Source organism: Haliotis rubra, unplaced genomic scaffold (assembly GCF_003918875.1).
Source record: "Haliotis rubra isolate DU_JTF1 unplaced genomic scaffold, ASM391887v1 Scf683, whole genome shotgun sequence".
Classification (NCBI taxonomy): domain Eukaryota; kingdom Metazoa; phylum Mollusca; class Gastropoda; order Lepetellida; family Haliotidae; genus Haliotis; species Haliotis rubra.
This window is the reverse complement of record NW_025767394.1, coordinates 1-24,827: the sequence shown is the minus strand read 5'-3', so window position 1 is coordinate 24,827 and position 24,827 is coordinate 1. Positions and strand designations below refer to the sequence as shown.

The 24,827-nt window shown below is 41.0% G+C and overlaps 1 long non-coding RNA gene across 1 annotated transcript; it reads right to left on the bottom strand.

The window, feature by feature from the left end:
• LOC124258121 lies at positions 1-2,571 on the bottom strand. The gene is made up of 5 exons (XR_006893502.1): positions 2,141-2,571; positions 1,764-1,893; positions 842-912; positions 615-714; positions 1-207 (listed from the first exon to the last, which is right to left on the bottom strand). It is a non-coding gene; the product is annotated as an uncharacterized LOC124258121 (long non-coding RNA).
• Positions 2,572-24,827: the final 22,256 nt, after the last annotated feature.

The following is a 24,827-nucleotide window of genomic DNA, read 5'->3' as shown; positions in this document are numbered from 1 at the left end:
TTCGTCTAACATGGTCTACTGATGTCTGTTCCATGGTGACCTCGCGGCCACAGGAAGGACAGTGGATGCATTCCTCTTCCATTCCTGTCTGTGCAGCTCGGTGATCAAGGCATGGCTTGCAGGCAGAATGAAGGCATGGAAGAAGACGAAGCTGACTCTCATCACAACAGGACTCAGTCGAAAACTGGCACGCTGTCTCAGTGGAACCTAACAGCATAAAAATAACACAAAATGTAGTTAGACATTCACAAATTTGTTTTAATTAATGTTATGGTTTGGCTAACTTTTCGTGAAGGTGTTTACTCACCTTACTCAAAAACTACAAGTACATTGATTGAATGATGGATTATTGGCCTACCATAGTGAATTTTGAATTATGAGTTAATGATTAAAAAAAAGTTGTCAATATAAGCTATCACTGTGTCAAGACACAATTACATCTTAACTGTCAAGGGTGTAAGGCGACTAATTGGAACAGGCACCTAGCCATGCAAATGTGCCAAATTGGAAAACGATTGTAGTTGTAGTTTTTTTAGAAAAGTGACCAAACACCGTCCTGGAAAGTTTTCTGCTAGACTATAAATATACATGACGGATTCTTGGTCTTAATGTACCTGCACGTTGGATTTGCTCTGTATTGTCCACCCTGTCTGGAGACTGTGACCTTGGAACACCCACTAGAGCATCGTATGCCTCCTGTTCTTCCCGCAGTGTCTGAAACGACAGATATCGCTGCATCTCATTTGTAGCTTTATTATTATGCTGTGCATGTAATTGTTCCTCGTTGTTTCAGACGATGTCCAGATTAAGACTTACAGCACATAGCATTACATCTACCCACCTTCTCCACGTTCTCACATTTTGCTTGAGACTGCTACAACTCATCATTTGACTTTGACAACGCTGTCTTCACTGAAACGACAAAAAGGCGAAGATTGAACCAGATATCGGTTTGTTACATTCCAGATATTGATTGTCATGTTTTATTGTAAATGTAGTCATCATATCTTTCCCCAAATATGACAAACAGCAATATTACAGGCATCACCATCGACGCTGACAAACTAAACTATGTTTTCGAAATGGCGAATACAAATTATGTTAAACATTATTTACTGTATTATATTCACGAAATAAGGTAAATTATGACATCACAGTAAAGGTGACATCCAATTTCATCACAGATAATCGGTATCGACATAAGAACGATTAGGTTTGACATCATCATCGATGTATTTTTCTGTCAGCATATTCATGGACAGAAAATTTCTATTCACAAAAGCAAAGTCAGTTTGACTGTCATGTGGGTTATCATCCCACTCCATGACTCTAACGATCCCAAAAAGATCATGGTCAAGAATAGTTGATGTGGTGACATTCTCGCTACATCGCTAACGTTTTACTGCCAGCGGTAAAAACCAAGACAAAATCGTAATTTGTCGGTAAACATTTCACGTAATTCACGCACAGGCCGTCCCTGGTGTTGCCTGGCCCCGTCGATCTACACTCTGCACCTCCATCATTCCCACAATTCGTGATTTTGTCTGGTCATGTCTCTGAGGTGCCTGCCTGCATTTTGCGATTGTGAGTTACTCCATGGGCGCACACATTTTGGCTTCTGTGTGCACATTCTTCTGTTGCTGCGTTCAGATGCAATAATTGATAAAGGTAAATATATATCTCAAATATATGTACATCCAGGTCATTAGTTCTCCCATTAGTTTGTTGGTAATATATGTTATAAAAAATAAGTATCAGCTTACGAGCTTCAATTTGTACGTTCTTCCCTTCTATCTCTGACATGTGTTCATCACTTTCTTTCTTCATTCTTTCCTCCAGTTCAGCATGGTCAATGTTGTTTTGTTCAATTTGTTGCTCAAGTCCTTCTTTTGCCTGAAAACAAACGTGAACGCCCAGTAAACAAGTATATAACGACATCTTGTAAACAAACGACCTGACATTTTATCACATTAACACGTCTTATATAAGTTTCAAAGTAGCTGAAAGATTACGTTTTAAGATTAGTACCGTTGGGAAACACTAAACGCGAGTGCAGTAATCATCTGATCAAACTATTCACAAGAGAAACGTCATTAAACAAGATAAGAATACAAGATTGCAATGCATAATCACAACTTACAGATTTCAAGTCAGCTATCTCTCCATCTTTTTTAGCAAGTTCCTTTTTGTACTGAGCTTCCAGTTTGTCCTTGTTAACATAGACGAGATCTGTGTTACCTAAAAATATAACAGTTTCCTTTTTTAAGAAAATGGTGTCACAAGATTTATCATATGAAGCGCACAGGGAATATTCTGGGGCAGTTTTCATTCGATTAAGTTAAATATATTATAGTGAAAGGCATTCTTAATTGCCACTAATATCTAAGGGACATCTTGGAGAAGATTGTAGTGCCACAATTTGACAACCATCATGCGCTCACAAGGCCGGTTTTACACGAGAACACATGGCCCCAGAGAAGTGCAGTGATGGATTTCCTACTTCTGGAGACAATAACAACTCCTCCATGGCCAACACAAAGTCAAGACCTGAATCATTTCAGGACGCTGTGTACTTCAGAGAGAGCTGCACTGTACAGAATCTTGCTGATCAGGAACAAGCGCTCGACAAAGTGGAAAACAGACCGTGTCTGATTCTGTCTGTGAGAAGACATTTCAATCAGTCATCCCAGTGAGTAGTGGCTTCACATCATACTGACATTATCGCCTCTTTTGGTAGCTTCAGCCAGCGACTTTTGAATACTGCTTGATTCAGCCATTGAGGATGATGGGCGGGTACAAATGTGGCCCAGGGCAGGGAAAACAGACTGGCATGAAACTGTCATTCTGTTAGAGTTGACTGCTGTCGCTCCTTGACAGAAGGCCTGTGACATTTGTAATCTCTTGGGTACATAAAGTGAAGCGTCGCTATAATAACCAGCTACTGCCAGTATTTATATATTTATGTTATATATTTTATGTATATATACAGTTTTAACATTCTTACTTTACTAGGTCTTCACTTGGCAAATCCATGTCTTTGATGCCTAGATTATTAGCAATATTTGTACGCACTTCTAGAAACCCTTGGAAGGTTTGCTTTACCTGCTTCTGCTGAGATTTTATCAAGTCTTTCCTTGATGAAAGGCTGTGTAGTGTCGAGGACAGCACAGAGCGTCTTGTAACCTTCTCTCCCTTCTTTTTTAAGCGTCTCCAACACCAGCTCACATTTCTCTGTCCCTTAGTTTGTCTACACCTATGATAGTCTGTCTGTGTGAAGATACATTTCTCATACAAGGCATCCAACACAGGGTCGACCTGAAGGTTCTCCTTCAGAAATGTGTGTGTCTTCTGAAGGACAGCAACGTGGGAAAGGTCCATTCTGTTATGTCATATGGTATAAATATCTAAACAGCAAAATCACACGTTATCAATAAGAGGTATGTTTATTGTCTTCTATATTTAGTATTTATGAAATATAGGGATTTATAATGAGTTTCGTGGTGGTATAATGCAAACATATCAGCCACAAAAAGAAACTGTACATTGTTAAAGTATCTCTTTAATTTGAAAACATAACAACGGTTTTCACGTAAACTGTAATGTGGATATAGAGATCATAAAAAGGGAATGCAGAACAGCATGTTTAAAGTTTTCTGGGGATATGGAATTGGTACGCCACAGATGCCACTTCATTCTCATTGCCAACATTCTTTATAGGGAGAGAGATCCAGTGAATGTGCGGGCCAAGGGCAGTACTTGAACATTGTGCCGTTGAAGAAAAAGCCACAACAACCCTATCCGTGTGAGGACAGGCATTGTCATGTTTGGGATGTCAATCCTGGATTAGCCACTAAATTGCCACTGGTTCGAGAATCTGATGTCTGTAGCCAACATCAGTCAAATTGTCCTAACGAATAAACGTATTCTCTGACGTGCATTTTATCTCATCCAAAAGTTACAGAACCACCACTAATAGCGATTCCTCACAAACGACATTATCTTTTGCAAATACTCCCCACGACGCCGGTAGACACGTTGACGTCAGTCACTACGGGAACAGTTAATGTGGACTTGTCTGTAAAACCAAAAGTCCTCCATCACAAATAAGGTACACGGAGATGATTTTGACAAGCCTTTGGCTGTTTTCTCGATGTCGTCGCATCAGGATATGTCGTATGGCGGGACGACGTGGTTGCATCCCATAATGACGTTGAAACTTTCCCTGACGTTGTCGAGGAGTCCAAAAATGGTCTGAGCAGTAGTAACAGTGGTGAACACTGCATTCCGGGATGTGAGAATCACCCATATCGATCTGTCATGTTTTGGCGCCGTGGTGCATGTGTCCATGCCGAAACCACTGACATCTAGAAACGAAGCACTTATATATCTCTTTAATTTGGTTATCTAAATACTTTGTTTTTCACCGATATTTGTGTGCATATGTAGTTCCAATGTAAACTAAAGGGCAAAAGAAACGATACCAAGGAGCTTTAACTGTAACTTTGAGGAACCACACAATGTCATTTATAAAAAGCGAAACAGATGTGTTGTCAATATAAATGTCACATGGCGTTCACCGCACAAGTGGGGATACATGCCCAGTATGAGGTTACACCACCATGAATATGACAATCATGAGAATATATAATGATCAGTATCTCGAATGTCCACCACAGGCATCAACACAGGGCCCAGGTCTACATCGTGCTGGGAATGTCAAACTCTTGATAACGAGCAGAGATATTCTTCGTTACAGCGTGAAGAGCCAGGAAAAGCTGCTGTCTGTTTCTGGGCATCTCAGGTCTTGCACGGCATTTTGAATCCAAATGATCCCAAAGATGCTCAGGTGGTAACTTGCAGATGACCATGCAGGCTAGTGTGTGCGTGTGATTGCGCGCATGCGTGGTGCGGGCATGCGTGCGGACAGATTTAATGATTTAATGTATTGTACTGTATATTACGATGTAATAACGACATTACCCAGGTATCTGGCAGTTTCCCTCAGAACGCAATATATTGTTTTCTGCGCAATTGTTTAAGGTTTCTGTGAACTAGACCACATATGCTTCCACATAAATCCCTACACTGGGAATAACCTTGATATGACACAAAGAAAAAACACCACACAACGCTATATGTCCACTGCCATGTTGAACAATGAATCAAACACCTGATCCGCAGATAGATACAAGACTCGCGAGAAAAAGACCAGCGCCTTTCCAGCATGCACTCGTACCCTGGATAAATTGCGCGCTATATATAAATATCCTATAATAATAATAATAATAATAAATAATGGCAGAAGACCCATGTAGCAACCATAGCGAGTGTTCAGGGGACATATCACTCAATGCGTCAGCCTTCTTGTGCGCTCATCGTTGGTACGTAGTGAACCTCAACATGTAAGCTGTGTGGGCATATGTAAGGTAGTGTCGCTTAACAGTAAACCCAGTTTAAGCGCTGTATCAACACACGAGCTTGTTTACATGGTTTTTATTTAGGGAACCGGGGTAAGAGGATGTGTACAGCCTGTGAGTGATTCCGTACAATTACCCTCTTTTTACAACATATAGTTCATACCGGATCCATATACAGAGGGAATTGCCCAAACCATATGACGATCTGACCTCACTGTTCACAAGGACTGTAGCTTCACCAGTTACGAAAATAAATAAAAAGAATAACTCAACTGTGTCCTACCCACTGATCTATGTCTGTCGTGAGCTTGTAGGTCCTCTCAGTTAAAGTCGTCCTCGGGTAGACTGCTTTCTCCAGAATAGTGACAGACGGTGTTTGTCTATCAGCCCTCTGGTCCCTCTGTGCCCAGCCAGAATAATGACAGACGGTGTTTGTCAATCAGCCCCTCTGGTGCTCTGTGTCCAGCCAGAATAATGACAGACAGTGTTTGTCGATCAGCCCCTCTGGTCCCCTGTATCAAACCAGAACTGTGCTATGCTATAGAAAGAGGCAACTAGAACTCACAGTACAAAGAAAGCGCCAAAGTACACGTCACGTGATTACTTAACGTAACACCCCATTTCTGGGAAATCGAGGCGTCTACGTGCAGCCCGACAAGACTTTCAGGTTACAATTGTTTAAGACAGGCGAGGTAGGTCAGCCGTATCACAATGAAATGCAGTTGGATATTATGTCAAGTCTGGTGCTTCTTTTGAGCAGTCGTCATGACACGCTGGCTTTGACATTTAATGCTGTTTTGAAAACTTATTCATGATGGCTTTGGATTTAATGCTGTTTTGAAAACTTATTCATGATCATTTATATCACCGCGCTCTGCTAGATTAGGTGAGGTATGAAAGCCTGAAATGGTTCGTCCCATAACATTAATGCCTGACTGACATAACCAGCACAATGAAACACCTGGAGCAATGCAAAAGAGTTCAGACAGACAGTGTTTTTTCCCATGAAGGACTAGCTGAATACATCTTTAAAGGAGAGGCTACTGAAATTATACCAACCTGTTAAATGTTAACATGTTGTTAAAATATTTTACATCTAATTGTTCATAAACTATTCCTTCGACAATCTTTTTCTGGGAAGAATGGATGAAGTTGCAGTCATATGACCCTTACCATGTTTGAAAAGACACATTTATTGGTTCAGATAAGATTTTCAAGATGGTCGTACGTTCCAATTAAAGAAATGCATTGTCCCAACAATATCTCCTACTTGTTATTTGTATACTCATCAAGGAAAAAAACGTACTTCAAAGGGAACTAACATTTTGTTTGATGTCCTTAGTGGACTGGGGGGTGGGGTGGGGTAGGGTGGTGCTTGTGTGGGGTGGAGTTAGGGATGAAGGGTAGGTAGGAGGATCAGCACGTGCTACATAACGGTAGACGGGATGACAGCAAAATGGAGTCTTCTCGTGTTAACATTATGTGTAAGTCTGACTCATTTCATGACTCAAATCTTGCTGTGGGAGATTGCTTGTGACACCGCTGATAATCACATGATCACAGCTACGGGTAGGACTGATGCTTGCTGAAGTCCATCTAAATTGTTAACAGTATCACGATTCTATCCCTCGTTTTGACATCAGTAACGCAACGCTGTCATGTCTCCACCGATACCCGACCAAGGAATCATTTACTAGCTCTCGAACACGCCGTGAACATCATTGTTCTCCTGACAGGATGCATGAGTCCAAAACATTTTGAAGTAAATCTAATCTCACCACGTTTTCATCGCAAAATATGTGTTCTTCTTGGTAATCTTTAACCTTTTTTAATATTGTTTTGTCCATACAGAAAAAACAACTAGGATATCACAGATATAATTTTAACTACTAGGTTTAATTTTATATCTGTGGATATCCTAGATGTTTTTGATCTGTCCTTCATTGACAGGTTTTACTCTGCAACATGTCTTCATCTTTATTGTATGTATTGATTTCGTCACGATATGGCGGAGACATTGCCGACGTGATGTTAAATATGAATTTAAAGTTGTGAAAAGCCATCCAATGTCACCTTTAGCGACACCCTATATCAACATATATCGGTTTCAGATCACAGTGGTATGGGGAAGTACACTGACATTGACATTTGATAAAATTATCAACCATATGCACTGGCGCAGATTGCTGATGTCATTGAGGGAGTTGTTTCGCAGCCCTGGAAGAAAAAGCCATTTTTCATCTGTCACAGCCACGTCACCATAACTCCGATTAGGCTATTACGTTTCAGGGCCTTTCTGTTTGGATCCTGTTGTTTGGATCCTGCTGCGTGGATCCCTGCTGTTTGGATCCTGCTGTTTGGATCCTGCTGCTTGGATCCTGCTGTTTTGGATCCTGCTGTTTTGGATCCTGCTGTTTGGATCCTGCATGACTGTAATGCATTGTCCAAGACAGTGGGTGGATTACCAAACAAAGCGATGACCAATGTATTCTCCGCACTCACTTAAGACCATGTACAATGTGTAGTTTCTGGGTGTATCGGTCACAGCACGACCATGTACTTATGTGTAGTTACTGGGTGTATCGGTGACAGCACGACCATGTACAATATGTAGTTACTAGGTGTATCGGTCACAGCACGACCATGTACAATGTGTAGTTACTGGATGTATCGGTCACAGCACGACCATGTACAATATGTGTAGTTACTGGGTGTATCGGTGACAGCACGACCATGTACAATATGTAGTTACTGGGTGTATCGGTCACAGCACGACCATGTACAATGTGTAGTTACTGGTTGTATCGGTCACAGCACGACCATGTACAATGTGTAGTTACTGGGTGTATCGGTGACAGCACGACCATGTACAATGTGTGGTTACTGGGTGTATCGGTCACAGCACGACCGTGTACAATGTGTAGTTACTGGATGTATCGGTCACAGCACGACCATGTACAATCTGTAGTTACTGGGTGTATCGGTCACAGCACGACCATGTACAATATGTAGTTACTGGGTGTATCGGTGACAGCACGACCATGTACAATGTGTAGTTACTGGGTGTATCGGTCACAGCACGACCATGTACAATGTGTAGTTACTGGGTGTATCGGTCACAGCACGACCATGTACAATGTGTAGTTACTTGGTGTATCGGTCTCAACACGACCATGTACAATGTGTAGTTACTGGATGCATCGGTGACAGCACGACCATGTACAATATGTAGTTACTGGGTGTATCGGTGACAGCACGACCATGTACAATGTGTAGTTACTGGGTGTATCGGTGACAGCACGACCATGTACAATGTGTAGTTACTGGGTGTATCGGTGACAGGACGACCATGTACAATGTGTAGTTACTGGGTGTATCGGTGACAGCACGACCATGTACAAATGTGTAGTTACTGGGTGTATCGGTGACAGCACGACCATGTACAATGTGTAGTTACTGGATGTATCGGTCAAAGCACGACCATGTACAATGTGTGTAGTTACTGGGTGTATCGGTGACAGCACGACCATGTACAATATTGTAGTTACTGGGTGTATCGGTCACAGCACGACCATGTACAATGTGTAGTTACTGGGTGTATCGGTCACAGGACGACCATGTACAATATGTAGTTACTGGGTGTATCGGTGACAGCACGACCATGTACAATGTGTAGTTACTTGATGTATCGGTCACAGCACGACCATGTACAATATGTAGTTACTGGGTGTATCGGTGACAGCACGACCATGTACAATGTGTAGTTACTGGATGTATCGGTCACAGCACGACCATGTACAATGTGTAGTTACTGGGTGTATCGGTCACAGCACGACCATGTACAATATGTAGTTACTGGGTGTATCGGTCACAACACGACCATGTACAATGTGTAGTTACTGGGTGTATCGGTGACAGAGCATGGCACGACCATGTACAATGTGTAGTAACTGGGTGTATCGGTCACAGCAGGACCATGTACAATGTGTAGTTACTGGGTGTATTGGTGACAGCACGACCATGTACAATTGTGTAGTTACTGGGTGTATCGGTCACAGCACGACCATGTACAATGTGTAGTTACTTGGTGTATCTTTTACAGCAAGACCATGTACAATGTAGTAGTTACTGGGTGTATCGGTGACAGCACGACCATGTACAATGTGTAGTTACTGGATGTATCGGTCACAGCACGACCATGTACAATGTGTAGTTACTTGATGTATCGGTCACAGCACGACCATGTACAATATGCAGTTACTGGGTGTATCGGTGACAGCACGACCATGTACAATGTGTAGTTACTGGGTGTATCGGTGGCAGCACGACCATGTACAATGTGTAGTTACTGGATGTATTGTTCAAAGCACGACCATGTACAATGTGTAGTTACTGGGTGTATTGGTCACAGCCCGACCATGTACTAATTGTAGTAACTGGGTGTATCGGTCACAGCACGACCATGTACAATGTGTAGTTACTTGGTGTATCTTTTACAGCAAGACCATGTACAATGTGTAGTTACTGGGTGTATCGGTGACAGCACGACCATGTACAATGTGTAGTTACTGGATGTATCGGTGACAGCACGACCATGTACAATATGTAGTTACTAGATGTATTGGTGAAAGCACGACCATGTACAATGTGTAGTTACTGGGTGTATCGGTGACAGTACGACCATGTACAATGTGTAGTTACTGGATGTATCGGTCACAGCACGACCATGTACAATGTGTAGTTACAGGATGTATCGGTCACAGCACGACCATGTACAATATGTAGTTACTGGATGTATCCGTCACAGCTCGACCATGTACAATGTGTAGTTACTGGTTGTATCGGTGACAGCACGACCATGTACAATGTGTAGTTACTGGGTGTATCGTCACAGCACGACCATGTACAATGTATGTAGTTACTGGATGTATCGGTCACAACACGACCATGTTCAATGTGAAGTGACAGGATGTATCGGTGACAGCACGACTATATGTACAATGTGTAGTTACAGGGTGTATCGTCACAGCACGACCATGTACAATGTGTAGTTACTGGGTGCATCGGTCACAGCACGACCATGTACAATGTGGTTACTGGGTTTATGGACCACAGCAAGACCAAGTGCAATGTGTAGTTACTGGGTGTATCGGTCACAGCACGGCCATGTACAATGTGTAGTTACTGGGTGTATCGGTGACAGCACGACCATGTACAATATGTAAGTAACTGGGTGTATCGGTGAAAGCGCGACCATGTACAATGTGTAGTAACTGGGTGTATCGGTGACAGCGACCATGTACAATATGTAGTAACTCGGTGTATCGGTGACAGCACGACCATGTACAATGTGTAGTTACTTGCGGGTGTATCGGTGACAGCACGACCATGTACAATGTGGTTACTGGGTGTATCGGTCACAGCACGACCATGTACAACTATGTAGTTACTCTGTTGTATCGGTCACATTAACGACCATGTACAATGTGTAGTTACTGGGTGTATCGGTCACAGCACGACCATGTACAATAATGTAGTTACTGGGTGTATCGGTCAAGGTACGAGCATGTACAATGTAGTTACTACAGGTGTATCGGTGACAGGACGACCATGTACAATGTGTAGTTACTGGGTGTATCGGTCACAGCACGACCATGTTCAATGTGTACATTAGGTTGGTTACATATTTCAAATTATAATAACCAGTGGAGTCACATATATAGATCTGAAACTAAGACACATTACAAAGAAGAAACTTCACACTTGGAAATGAATTCATTTTCAAATCGGTATTTAGTAAAGGTAGTTATAATGCTCTTTTCGTGAAAACGCAACCTCGCATGTGATCGGTTTTTACATGCCCACAATTTCATGTGTGAGTAAGACCTACACATTTAGAGAATGTGCTGTTGATTAGAAAGAGATATAAACAACACTTTGATGGTTAGCCTTTGAGTGTTAAACGCGGACGTGTAATTGGCACGCTGCTCAGTCTCCTGTGGCTGTGACGGCTGCATCATTTGCATAATCGTTTTTGTAAACGCGCAGTGTAGGTGGCGTGTAACGGTGTTATTGACTGGGACGTCGACCCTTGGGTGAAACCGTCACGGTTCAGGTAAGAAATAAGGTCGACGTCCTGTCCATTTCGACATTATACCGAAATCAATAGGGGATTAAAAGACAGAGATAATCCAGTGTTTACACAAAGGGTGATAATCCGGATTAATGCGGTTGAAAGCACCGACAACCAGGAGAAAGTATTATTTTTCGTCCATTTTATTTCTGATTCGAAATCATCCCACATGAAGCAGGTGAGATGCAGCATCTGCAAAATCTCTGCGCTTGTTGATGAGGCCCGTTCTAAGATCATGTTTTAGGACGTCAGGCGACGTTCTAAATCCCTGTACTTCTTTTCTTCAAGGGACGTTTTGTCCACCGCCGAACTGCAACAGCCGGACTCCCCACTGTGAGGTCTGCTCCTTTACAAGAAACTTGATCATTTCAAAGATATTGGCGTGCGCCTTCCACGCCAATCTCTTTGAGACGAGTGCCACCCTTCTAAATGGTTGTTGGTGCGGGGTCATCAGGATCATGGTGGTTCCACTGTGGTCTATGGAGGTCACCCTCGATCCAGTAGCTGGTGATGTAGTCACTGATGTCTCGGCATCGTGGGTCGTCGGGCATGGTTGCTAATGTGTCCAGCCACAGCTCCTCAACCTTTATTCACACGGTACATAAAGCCACCAACACACAGGCATCTGCCACCACACTAGATGTAGGAAGAAATCGCTGATTCAACTGTTCATTTGCCATTTTCGAAACTGAATGTAAACTACCTCAAGTTCTTTCTTTATATATGTCCAAATTGAATGAAATGTGTTCATCATTGTAAAATCACTCTCATATGATAACATTTATGACATTGATTACATTTTGTGTGAACTATGTGGGCGAACTATGTTCATGCCTTTGCACGCCTAGGATTATCGACAATCTTAAAACATCATCCACTGGCGGATTAGCGTGACTCTAACAACACCTTCGACATCAAAGTTAGCCGCAGGTCGACTTCGTGTCCAAAGCGAAATTTCAAAGGTCGAGTTCGTGTCCATAAACCCGTGTAACTGCCCAGACAATTCAAACCCATCTGCATGCTTGCCCATCGTCATGCCTGACGCGCTAATGTTGGGTCGATTCTCACTAAGATATAAGCTGAGCGCAAATGCACCCATATATATAGAAGCGTCAAACGCCTATCCACGTTCATATGAAATCTCTGAAAACATATTATTAATATCCACTATCAATAATATTCACTATTATTAATAGATTGAATAGCATTAGCAGGCGTAAGTCGAAACCATGCTACATTTGTACTGTTCAAAGAGTGGAAAGTCATACAATGTGATGGCGCTCTCCCTTTGTCAAGACAAATAATGATGGTTTGGGGGCAATCAGCTGGGAAAAGTTCAGCTCGGTAAAGGTAGTGTGGATAAGGGTTGAAATACGATTTCTATATGACAATTATATCTTATAAATTGCATTGAAAAATGGCCCGTCCTACATGAAAAGCCCCACAAATATGTTGCAAATTTTACCTGATAGCCTGACTGATATACCCTTGCACATCGAAACACCTGGTAAGCGCGAGCATACAGAAACACAAGTCCTTCAAATGACATTTCAGTTCGGTCAGACTCTATCTCCCGTAACGGACTAGCTGGGTACATTTTTCACATCAATTGCAATCATATGATCCTTACCATGTTTGGAATACAATGCAGCATATATTTATTCGGACTGGATGTTGAAGATATACACTTTCAGGTTGAACTTTTCAACGGTTTAAATTTGTTTTAAGTTTTAAATCAAATTCAATTCTAGAATTTTTATTGAATTGTTTTGTTTTAAATTGCGTAGTTTAATATAATATCGCTAATTTATGATTAACTACACAAAATTGAAACTGAAACAAATATTACGATCAATGCAAAGGTATTAATTCATTTGTTCTTCAGTTTAAATGGACAGTTCGCCAGTTTGAACGTGTATTGGGATATGGATATTTTGATACGAGAATGTTGAATCTAAAGTGAGTGAAGGCTGTATTGTGATGTATTCAGCATCAGGGTGAACGCAATACTGTTTTCATTGTTCTACGTCTCCGTTATCCAAAATAAGCAAGTCTCATGCATGAATCACTTCCGGACAATTTTGCAGGACGTCCTAGCTGGGAATTATGGCAAAATTATGGAGTCATTTTGCATACTATGCTTCTGCCACTACAGGCTTCCGTGAGAACCACCTCCTCGTGGTGGTTGCTTGGTAACGCTTAGCGCTCTTCAACCCCCGTTGTGGACCTGGGGGGTATATTTGGTCCACCAACCCGTTTGCCGTGGGTTGCGCCCCCTGTGTCGATGGAGGACGGGAGTCTGGTGGTTGAGGGCACTGGTTCCAGGAACAATGTTCCTTTGCCCAACACACCACTTTGCCCCTTACTTCACCTAGACGGGTGGTTGAATGGGCCCGGTTCAACCAATCGGCTGGTCATGCCAAGCCCTGTGCATAGATTTTATGTAATTACACAACATTTGATTTAAAATTGTTTAAATTTTGGTCTTGGCACCCTTTGTTCATGTAACACCATTTGTTTTTTGTAAAATGTTTATCGCGAACTTTGCCTAGAGACTTATGCCACTGGTTTGGGTTCATAATCCGCAGAGCAATACCGTGTGTAAAATATTTGACACTATAGATGAGTAAAAGGCCGACGAATTAGTGTACGTTCATAAATTTCAGAACATTCTCACAGTTGGAGATATTGCAGACTTCTTTATTCGTAATCTGGGATGATGTTTGAAACTTGCTAGAAGTCGAAGTTTACAATAGGGATGTTGCGTCACTTGTAAGAGTGTTCTGGTAAGTGAAAATGCTCGAATGCTCTCAAGACCCTGTGACACTGTAGAGCAATTACTGCGGTTGTAGAAATAATACAGGCGATGATTTCTGAATTACATCTGCTGTGTACAGAAACTCTGCAGCTGTTAACCTCTAAAATATAGTCGTTTTGTAACACGGGTGGGTGGGAGTACATCAAATGTCCTGGACTAAACTTATTTAATGTAGCATATATTCAGGCTACTGAGCTGACTATGAAAAACGTCTTTGGACGAGCTGAAGGAAAAACATTAATTATTTTATGTTTCTCTTTCTCTTTCGGAAATATTGATAACTGTTTTCTATTTTCAGAGATATTTATATCTGTTTGCAAGTGAGTGTTCAACATCTGAAAGGATTTTTCACTTTACACTTCCAAGTGTTAGCTTGAGAAAGAATTTGTCAACGTGCGGTGTGTGCACGTGATACTTAAACATTGACGTTGTTTCACAGGGGGTCATGATGTCCATGTATGTCGTGCTGAACATAATGTTGATCTGTGTACCTCAGTGATCATTGTACTCAACTGTGACACTACTATGAACTGTAGAACTGTAATCAACGTGATGTCCATGTATGTCGTGTTGAACATAATGTTGGTCTGTGTATCTCAGTGATGATTGTACTTGAACTGTGACACTACTATGAACTGTAGAACTGTAATCAACGTAATGTCCATGTGTGTCGTGTTGAACATAATGTTGGTCTAATGTACCTCAGTGGTGATTGTGCTGAACTGTGACAGTACTATGAACTGTAGAACTTTAATCAACGTAATGTCCATGTATGTCGTATTGAAATATAATGTTGGTCTGTGTACCCTCAGTGGTGATTGTACTTAACTGTGACACTACTATAGACTGTGGTGAACTGTAATCAACGTAATGTCGATGTATGTCGTGTTGAACATTATGTTGGTCTGTGTACCTGAATGGTGATTGTACTCAACTGTGACACTACTATGGACTGTAGAACTGTCTGTTTGATTCTCCACATAGGTACAATGTGTGAAGCCCATTTCTGGTGTGATATTGCTGGAATATTGCTAAAAGCAGCGTAAATCTAAACTCACTCACTTTATGACTCCATTACAATGCATGCGAAAGAAAATCGTTCTATTAAAGTGTGGGTCAGGTGTGGTTACCCTGTCACTAAGGATCCTTGACATGTTATTATTATTTTCATTATAATTTAATAGCCATGGGTTATGTGTTGTTTCGGACCATGTCATTCATTCCAAAATAACTTATGCTTTCTCTTCATTAAATTTTAGAACGACATGCAACATTATACATCTTTCAAATTTATCAGTGTGAACTAAACTATCCATATTTGTTGCGTAGATTGTGATTGTAAATTCATTTTCATTTCCACGAATCAAGGACATTCTTTCTACATTTGAAAAGTACATTTACATTTGTTTTGAAATTTAGGCTTCTATTTCAGGATCAAATGTCAAGTAACGGTTAACTACAGTAACTTCAACTAGTTTTCATTAATTACTGTTCGTTGGGGCCAAGTATATTTTCATGACAGTGACATAATGTCTATTACAATTCATTATTTGTAGAATAGTGTGTAGATTGCATTGACTGTAGTCATATTTGAAACCAGCGAGATCAGTACATAATCAATGTAATGGCAGAGTGCAATATGCAGTTGTCAGTCCATGTCGCCGGTTGAGAACAGGTACATTTCCTTTTATGGTTGATTCAGTTTAACTGCATACATGGAAAATGTTTATGCGTCACACAAGGTCTGCATGACTATTGCGAACAGCTACCTGCATACATGCTTCATTGCGGTCACAATTTCCGACACCGCTGATATGAATTTAATGATAATTTATTTGTTGCAGAGAAAAAAACTGGCATCAGTCAAGGTATTATGGCAGCTGTTTGCCTTGTCTGTGGCTAGATTTAGCTCAACTGTAATACATTCTCCCCTTTGAAATTGTTTTGACTATTGGTAACAATTCAATTGACTTCTTCTCTCCCTTTCGAAACTTTCAATGAAGAGGGTTTTTTCACCATTGAATTGGCAGTGATAGTATGAACTCAAATATGCCATGTGCGTGGATCGTATTCATCTATAACGCACATGCAGGTGCACGCCGAACTAAAGGTGATATACCTGACACTGTGAGGGCGTGAGAAGCATCTGGCTCAATGGTGTGTAGCAGTGTCCCTCCATATCTCTGTACGGTATACTCTGCCTACCAGTGACATTCCCACACAATATATGCACGTATTATGAGAACATGGAGTTACTGAAACAAATATATACAAATGTATAAAGTCACAATTGTATAATCGACAATATATATATATACTACAAATGAACATTCGTAAATATATATATCTTTAACATAAATCTAATATATAGATTATCAGTGTCCCTCAGAAGAAAGCATTAATTTCGGACTTTGGGCATCTTGGGGTGAAAAGACGTGTGTGTGTCATCCTATCAAGATTAGTATTTTTGTATTTACAGTTATATCCGTATTTTAATAATTTGCAAGTATTGTAGAAATTGCTTGCACCATGATTTAAGGCAATGGAAATGAGTCTCCCCTAACCTGTGCTGACATTATTTTACTTTCAAACCCCATAGTCAGTTCATCGCCAACCCCTGCACATTAACCGTCATTTATCATCTAAACCTGACTTCCTAGAGATTCTGTTTGGTAGGGATCAATCGAAATCCATTTGGAAATAAATGGCCATGGCTCCCTCGGTGAGTGTTCAGACAGTTATCCACTGAGCCACGTGGTAGATACTACCCGGTTCCAACTTTTAACGCACCAGAAATAAATCGTATAACTCCTAATTTCGGATTACTAAATTAAACTTACTACTACTGAAGGAGTAGTTTTCAAATATCAAATGATCATGATTTTATTAAGCAAATACAAAATGTATGAAGGTCCGGGTTAGAATTGGTCCTCAGTAACCCATGTCGGAAGAGGCGACTAACGGTATCGGATGGTCAGACTCGCGAACTTGGTTGACACATGTCATCGTATCCCAATTGTATATATGCTCATGCTGTTTATCAGTGGATTGTCGGGTCCAGGCTCAAATATATACAGACCGCCGCCATATAGCTAGGATATTGCTGAGTGCGGCGTTAAACAACAAACCAACCATAACATGTATTCAGTTACAAAGCATTTCGGGTTCATTTTCATTTTCCTGAAATAGATACTCAGGTTTGACATTCCAGAATAGATTTACATTTGATTATAAATTAGCAAAGCTGAAACTAGAAAACTGTTTCATCTCTCATAGTATTTGCATTTAATTTCCATTGAATCATCTGAAATGGGTTCAAGTGTAAGTGTCACGACAGGGACGTGTGTGTTTTATCAATATGTTGAACTTTGTTTATGAATTTTGACCCTATTCATGACATAGTGCGAACTTTGTACTCAGATATATTATTCCAGTCAGTCATCGTGTGATGTGGACATTCTCCATTAAGTGATGTGGTCTGACATTCTAAAGCTTATAACACAATGCAGTTTCGCTCGTCAGTTTATATTGCCCTTGGTAGTAGGGCCTACTGCATTGCGCTGTGCATATTATGTAGTCACACGCCCCTCCGTGACAGACATGACTAATACAAACTGCTCTCTCGAGGAAACCTGCTTGCTTGATATTGTCGACAGGAAATGTAATGATGATTTATTAATCGTTTACGGACCAGTCTGTCCTTTGGTGATCAAAAAGTTTGTGACAATATCTTTCATGCAGTCTTTCAATGTTGATGACGACACAGTGTTGAAATATTCGGGAACGGTCATTCTTGTCTTGTGCTCTGTTTTGAACTGGTTTCTATACAGATTTAGGACGATTGGGTAACTGTGATTCGCCAGGGTGTTACAACAAACTGAAACAACCCCTGTATAGATTTAGCATTCTATGCATCTGTTCATGTCGTGTCCTATACGGCTGTAGAGTGACACTGACAAGAAACCGTACCAAACTCTCGTGTTCCAAGATTTCAGTATGGTGGAGCTGTTATGAGTGCACATACAACTTTACAAAGAAATTAGTTTAATATTTTCACACCTGATTAATTCTGTACATTTAGGACACACAAGACATGTGCAAGTCTTGAACTATGGTTGCTATCACCAACATTTTCTGTGACAGAAATGAATGGCGTCTGGTTCTCACTATTTAATTTGCATTGTAACCAATGAGTAAATGCAACAAACAGTTGATTCAATGTCCATTGTGCCATAAATGTAACTGATTTTTATATGCACAATCATTTCCCATAAAGCTTTATGTTTGAGGGTGGTCCAGGGATTAAAGCGTTCGGTCGTCACACGAAGGCCCGGGTTCGATTCCCACAAGGGTACAATGTGTGAAGCCCATTCCTGGTGTCCCTCGCCGTGATATTGCTGGAATATTGTTAAAGAAATCGTAAAACCCAACTCACTCACTCACTCACTTTATATTTGAACTTTGGGGCCATGAGAAACACCTGCACGTGTCTCATCCGGCTGAACCATGATGACGTCCCCTACACCTCCGTATTGTAGGATGAAACTAAACTGACCCATTGCAGACTGTCAAGTACACATATCTCGCCTGTAAGTCATTCAACAGAGGTTAGTTATATTTCTCAGAATAACAAATCAAGATCTGCGTTTGGCGATAAGGGTTTACTACTGTGAAATGGTATTATCACCTGAACCTATTAAATATCGGATCGGTGGGTAACGTAAGTCTTTAAGTTTGCAAGTAACTCACTCTCCACCCATCTACCCCGTCGGCGACCTAAGCTACAGCCTGAAGCTGACGTTAAACATTAAATGATGATGACGATGATGATGATGTTGAGGAAGAGGAGGAGGAGGAGACCACATCTCCTTGCTGAAATAAGAAGGGTACCAACACCTCACAGCTAACTGGAAGTTTCACAGTGGTAAACCAGGTGAAGCCTGGAATCCGACAATGTATATTGAAAATGGTCCCTCATCGTTCATACCGATTCAACGAATAAGAGTAAACTCGTTAAGATAGTCGGAAAGTGTCAAAAGAAAGATGTGATGTTTGTGTTGCCGAGGGACAGATATGTGATGGTTTAAATGAAACGGCCTATGTTTTACCCGAGTAATTTGTTAAAAAACTTGCTTACATTGCACATTGTATTACTGAAGAATGAAGATGAGGTTCGACGTGAAAGGTATTCTCTTGTATACTAATTAACGTAGCTTATTATTGAACTTCTGCTGTAATACAAATAAATCTGCTCAAATGTTCCAGCGTTGCATCAATCAATTAGGGCGAAAAAAGCTCCCTAGAAAATACCATTACAAACTTGTGATATTATTTGTCTTTTAGCTAGGACACATATTGTATAGGCATCTCTCTTTTCATGTCTTACACAAAGTAACAGCTTTGTCGTAAGGGAAGTTGCTAGAAGGGAGTCCTTAATCTGATTCACTACATGTCAAACAATGTCTCAAGACATAGAAAGACATAGAAAGACTGTTTGATCTCTGTCGAAGTCACTATCATAGAGTTTCGTGACGCATCCGTCAAATTGGTTACAGGAATACTTCCTTTAGCACCCCACCCTTTACACAGTGTTTAAAACTCCCAAAATTCCAAGTCAGACAGCCGTACTGGTATAAAAAATTACCAGTCCGGATACAAAATTGCCTGTCCAGTTTTCATCAATGAAAACAAAAATCAGGTTTCCGAATATTTTACTGTTTGCAAGCATCGCAATGAACAACATAGCACTAACAGGCAATGCACCGAATTTAGGTAAACTGAAGGTACATGTTTTGTGATTGGTTATTGTAAAATGAACTGTCCAATCGTAAATAGTTTAACATAACTATCACAATGCCTTAAACACCTCAAACTGACATCAAGAGAACCTGTCTGATATTATGAAATATTTACTGTTAGGGGTAAAAACATCTACCAGACCACCCGACAGGCTACTTTTGAAATTTGACCGTCCGAGATGAAAATAGACCGTTCCGTTCACTTGAATGTGAGTTTCACATGAAATTTGGATACTTAACGCAAGAAAAGTTAACATCAATGTCAGCTATTGTATTACCAATACAAAAGCAGATTATGAAACCGTTACCAAACCAATAAGTCCATGGTTGCGGGAAAAGATGACTCATAATCAGTTGTTTATCTGTTCCAGACTTTTTTATTTTGAGTCCGATATATTATCCCGACAAAAGGCACGGAGACTGATGAAACAAAAGAACCACAAAATGAATGTCAGTAAAATTAAATCAATACTGCATTTTGAATTGCCATCTAGTCCGCTTGAAGAACTGGTGTAAGCTTGTCCACGTTGACGGATGGTCCAATTTTCGTATGCATTTTCGTCGGAAGGGCGATGTGATCTTGCATTGCAGTCTCTCTGTAACACGGTTTTGCGCCACTGGCGCACAGCCCACCATTGGTACAATCTTACCCAGTACAATTTTTACCGCCATGGTAAGATGTTAGAGTCACAACCTTCACAAGGAGCTTAGTCGGGCTTTTAAGGGTATATGTTGAAATTCGCCTTTCTGTTGTGTATGTAGTTTTCAGTTGATAAAAAAAGCGTGAGATTTAAATCTTTTTTGTGTATTGCAGTTAATGTAATGAGACGAACTGTCTCTGTCTTACCCACTATAAGCGATTTTGTCCGTTCATTGACACACTGTCTTGGAAGCATTTTGTAAGCGTTTGCTAACCTCAGTTTCATTACTATATTTTGTGTTTCCGTATAGGAACACACGCTTTATTAATGCGTAATGTGAAATTTCATATATATTTTATATTGCTTTCAGATTGGGGCGATGGGGTTGTCTAGTGGTTAAAGCGTTGCCCAAAGACCCGGCTCGATTCCCTAGATAGGAACAGCGTTTTTGCCCATTATGTAGACGTTGTGGTCAGTTTCCTTCTGATAGTGTAAAGGTAGATACATATGTTATCTGGTATGATGCCAGCAATACTTTCGAGTAGGATCAGACATTTGACGTTTTTTGTATCATGTCTCTGTACTGTCTGAGATATTGAGTTTATTTAATATCATTCTAACTGATGATAGTCATCACTCTTCCATTTCATGCAAGCTGCCTAATGATTGTGTTGCTGTTGACTGCCACTGCTGTTGTGATTTCTAACATTGAAGGTAATTTCAGACCATAGTAATTTTTTTGTAATTAATGTACTCCACTACCAAAGTATTGAAGTGATGGGGTGGATAAAGTGTCTGCCCAGACAGCATTGGTACTAATCCCCTGCCACGTCATACTATGTTGAAACATAGAACCTGTTGTCACCCTACCCTGAGCTCAGCATTGAGGATACCAGGACTTATCGAATTAAAAATCAGTAAGTTTTGTCTGAGTGTTTTTTTCAATATCTCATGCCTTGGGTCTCAGTACTTTAGCACTACAATGGTTTCTGTTGGCTGGTACAGCCAGACGCGCGCATGCATGCACACAGACACTCACGCACATTCAAACTCTCACAACCACACGCAACGTATTTGCAATATTAGACCCCATCATATGTTCTTCGGTGTATTCTTTGAATCCTGATGTAATATATACTCCCTCTCAGTGTTTCATTATGTTCAGAAATCAAGCGTGTGCTCTTGCCGCTTCAAAAAGCACAGTAATAACGATTAATGTATCTCTGCGTTTATCTGAAGAATGTCAGATAACCAGTTTCAGTTCACACTTTGCGTTTTCCAGCAGCGAATTGTCAAGAGGATCAGCACTGTTCAGAATGTGACTGGGAGACAGGATACCGCCAGACCAAGTGTCATGATGGCTATTATGATCTAAGATGCAGTTCCAAATGCAGTAGCCAATGCAAAACAGTGTTTGTGAAATGACAGGAAGCGGAATGGACAGGCGCGCGGAGGGTTGCAAACAGGGCTTTCATGGCTCAAACTACAAAACACCTTTGTCTGATGCCGGGGCACGTATGAAAATGCCCACGTGCTTGTGATGGTGAATTCTGTAATCTCGGTCTTCGTGTATTGCTGGATGTAATAACTCATATTACGGTTCTCACTGTAGCATCTGTTCCAGGAGATGCAAGTCCTGTGATGTGAAAACCAGAACTCCAGGAGGGAATGGTGGCGTGAACTGTCCTGGTGGATGTGAAGATGATGAGTGTACACTTGGAAGTAAACCAGGATTTTATGGTCCTTTGTGTGTTCACATGTGTAGCTTACATTGTCGGCCTGACACAAAGCCCAACGTTGGTGATTGTTCTTTGTCTGCTACAGTCCCTTCCAAACCTGAATGTGAACAGCTGACAGGGACTGTGTTCATGGATGTGTCCGTGGTTGGTATAGATCGCGTTGTTCGTCCAAGTGTAAATCTCTGTGTAGAAATCTAAACTGTGACAACACAGGAGCTTGTATTGACGGCTGCATTACGGGGACATACGGGACAGATTGTCTACTGCGCCCCGAGAACTGTGTGAATAGCATTACGCCACACACAGGATGGATCCTGTCTGGACAGATTTGTCAAAGGGTTCTACGGAAGTTTCTGTACCAATACCTGTGAGTCGTGTCTCGACGGCATCTGCAACCAAACCACAGGCAAGTGTAGCAAATGGATGCGGAAACAATTGTTCCTCACACGACTGTATGATAAAGGAGAACTGTGATCCTTCCATGCTACAACGAAATACAATGCCAGCAGACAAACCCAAAGGTACTTCAGTTCAGTTTCATTCTGAACACTAGAATGTCAGAGTATATACGAGTACATTATTTTTAGTTGTATCTGTTTCTGGCGTGACAGCTTCTTTCATATTCCATACCATTCCAAATGAACAAAAACATATCTTTTACAAAATTATGGATATTTGTATAGTATAATGGATGCATTCTACATAATTGATTATATTTTCAGAGACTACGCCAGTCCATGTTTCTCCTTCAGATGAATCTGATGGAAGAACATCTTACGTTGTAATGTCAACAGCAGCTTTAGTCGTTGCTGTCACTGTTGCAGTTGTGTCAGTCGTCAGAAAGTTTTGCAAACGAAGGTTACTTGTGTTGTTCATGTCGTATCTTCAAAGCGGTGTTTGATATTGCCCAGTGCTATATTTCATCTCTTGTGATATCAGTATTCTCTATGAAACTGAAATGTCTTCTTCAAAATGAACCGTCTTTCTACCATGATCACTGATAGCAGTGTATATATATAGTAGCATAATATATATTTGTATTTTGTTAACAGATCGAACATCAGGGTGCGGGCGATCATGACGCATCCACACAACAAGCGTGACGTACGAAACTCTCCATAGATACTGGGAAATTAGTGATGAAGATGTTGGGGCTCTTCAGCTGCAGTTATGACATCAAAGGACACCGCTGACGAGACAGATGGTGCTATGCCAGCTCTCGCAAACGTTTTCGGTCCAAACGCTGACGAACAGACCAGTCATCTTGAAACACGAGAAGATTTGGTTTGGAATTATTGCTCATATTCCCACTTAGGGACAGATAGAGCAGCCACGGATTGTGCAACAAAAACACGTGATCTTGGGACAAGAATGCTTGTCAGGTACTTTACACCTAATGTAATCTATCAGTTTCCAAAGAACAACCAGTTTGGATCATTGGCCAAAGCAGCCTTCTTCGGGGACAAAAGACACAACAGTGAATACCATTTGAACTGACCACTGACAATCAGCGACGTGCCCGGGAAAAGGTTACTCGACTTGGGAGTGTTCAACGAGGAGACCAGTCATAATGAAGCACCAGAAGATTGGTTTGGAATTATTGCTCATATTCTCACTTCGGGTCAGATAGAGCAGCCACAGATTACGAGACAAAACACGTCATCGTGAGACAAGAACACTTGTTAGGTACTTAACACCTTCCAATGAAGTATGTCAGCTTCAAAGAACAACCAGTTTGGATCATTGGCCAAAGCAGCCTTCTTCGGGGACAAAAGACACAGTACCATTTGAACTGACCACTTAAGTTCAGTGTCCGGGGAAAAAATACTCGACTTGGGAGTGTTCAACATATTCTATACTGTGTAGCCGTGATGAGGTCACCTTTGTGCCTTTCTCTTGTTTTGTAAATCAATGTCTGGACAGGTAGCTGCCTTGAACAAATATTTGGTGTAAATTTGTAAACATTTGAAAATGTCTCAGCAGCAGGACCGTTTCGATGATTAATGCCCGGCCATTCAGAGTGAACTGCCTGTACAGGAGATACACCGGTTAGGTCTTCCTATGTCACCACCTTGGGAATGAACATCTGTTGTCTGGGTGACCGATATATTTCGATGGGCTGTCAGTTGGGTTTGTATATATATTCGATTGTTCTAGGCGAATTCAAAATATACTTTGAACCATGGAGAGTTGTTCCAACTGAGGAAATGTCCCTAGTGCATCTGTATCTGCAGTCCCATAGACGCTTACCGGCTGTCTTAAGTGAAATGTCTGACTTTAT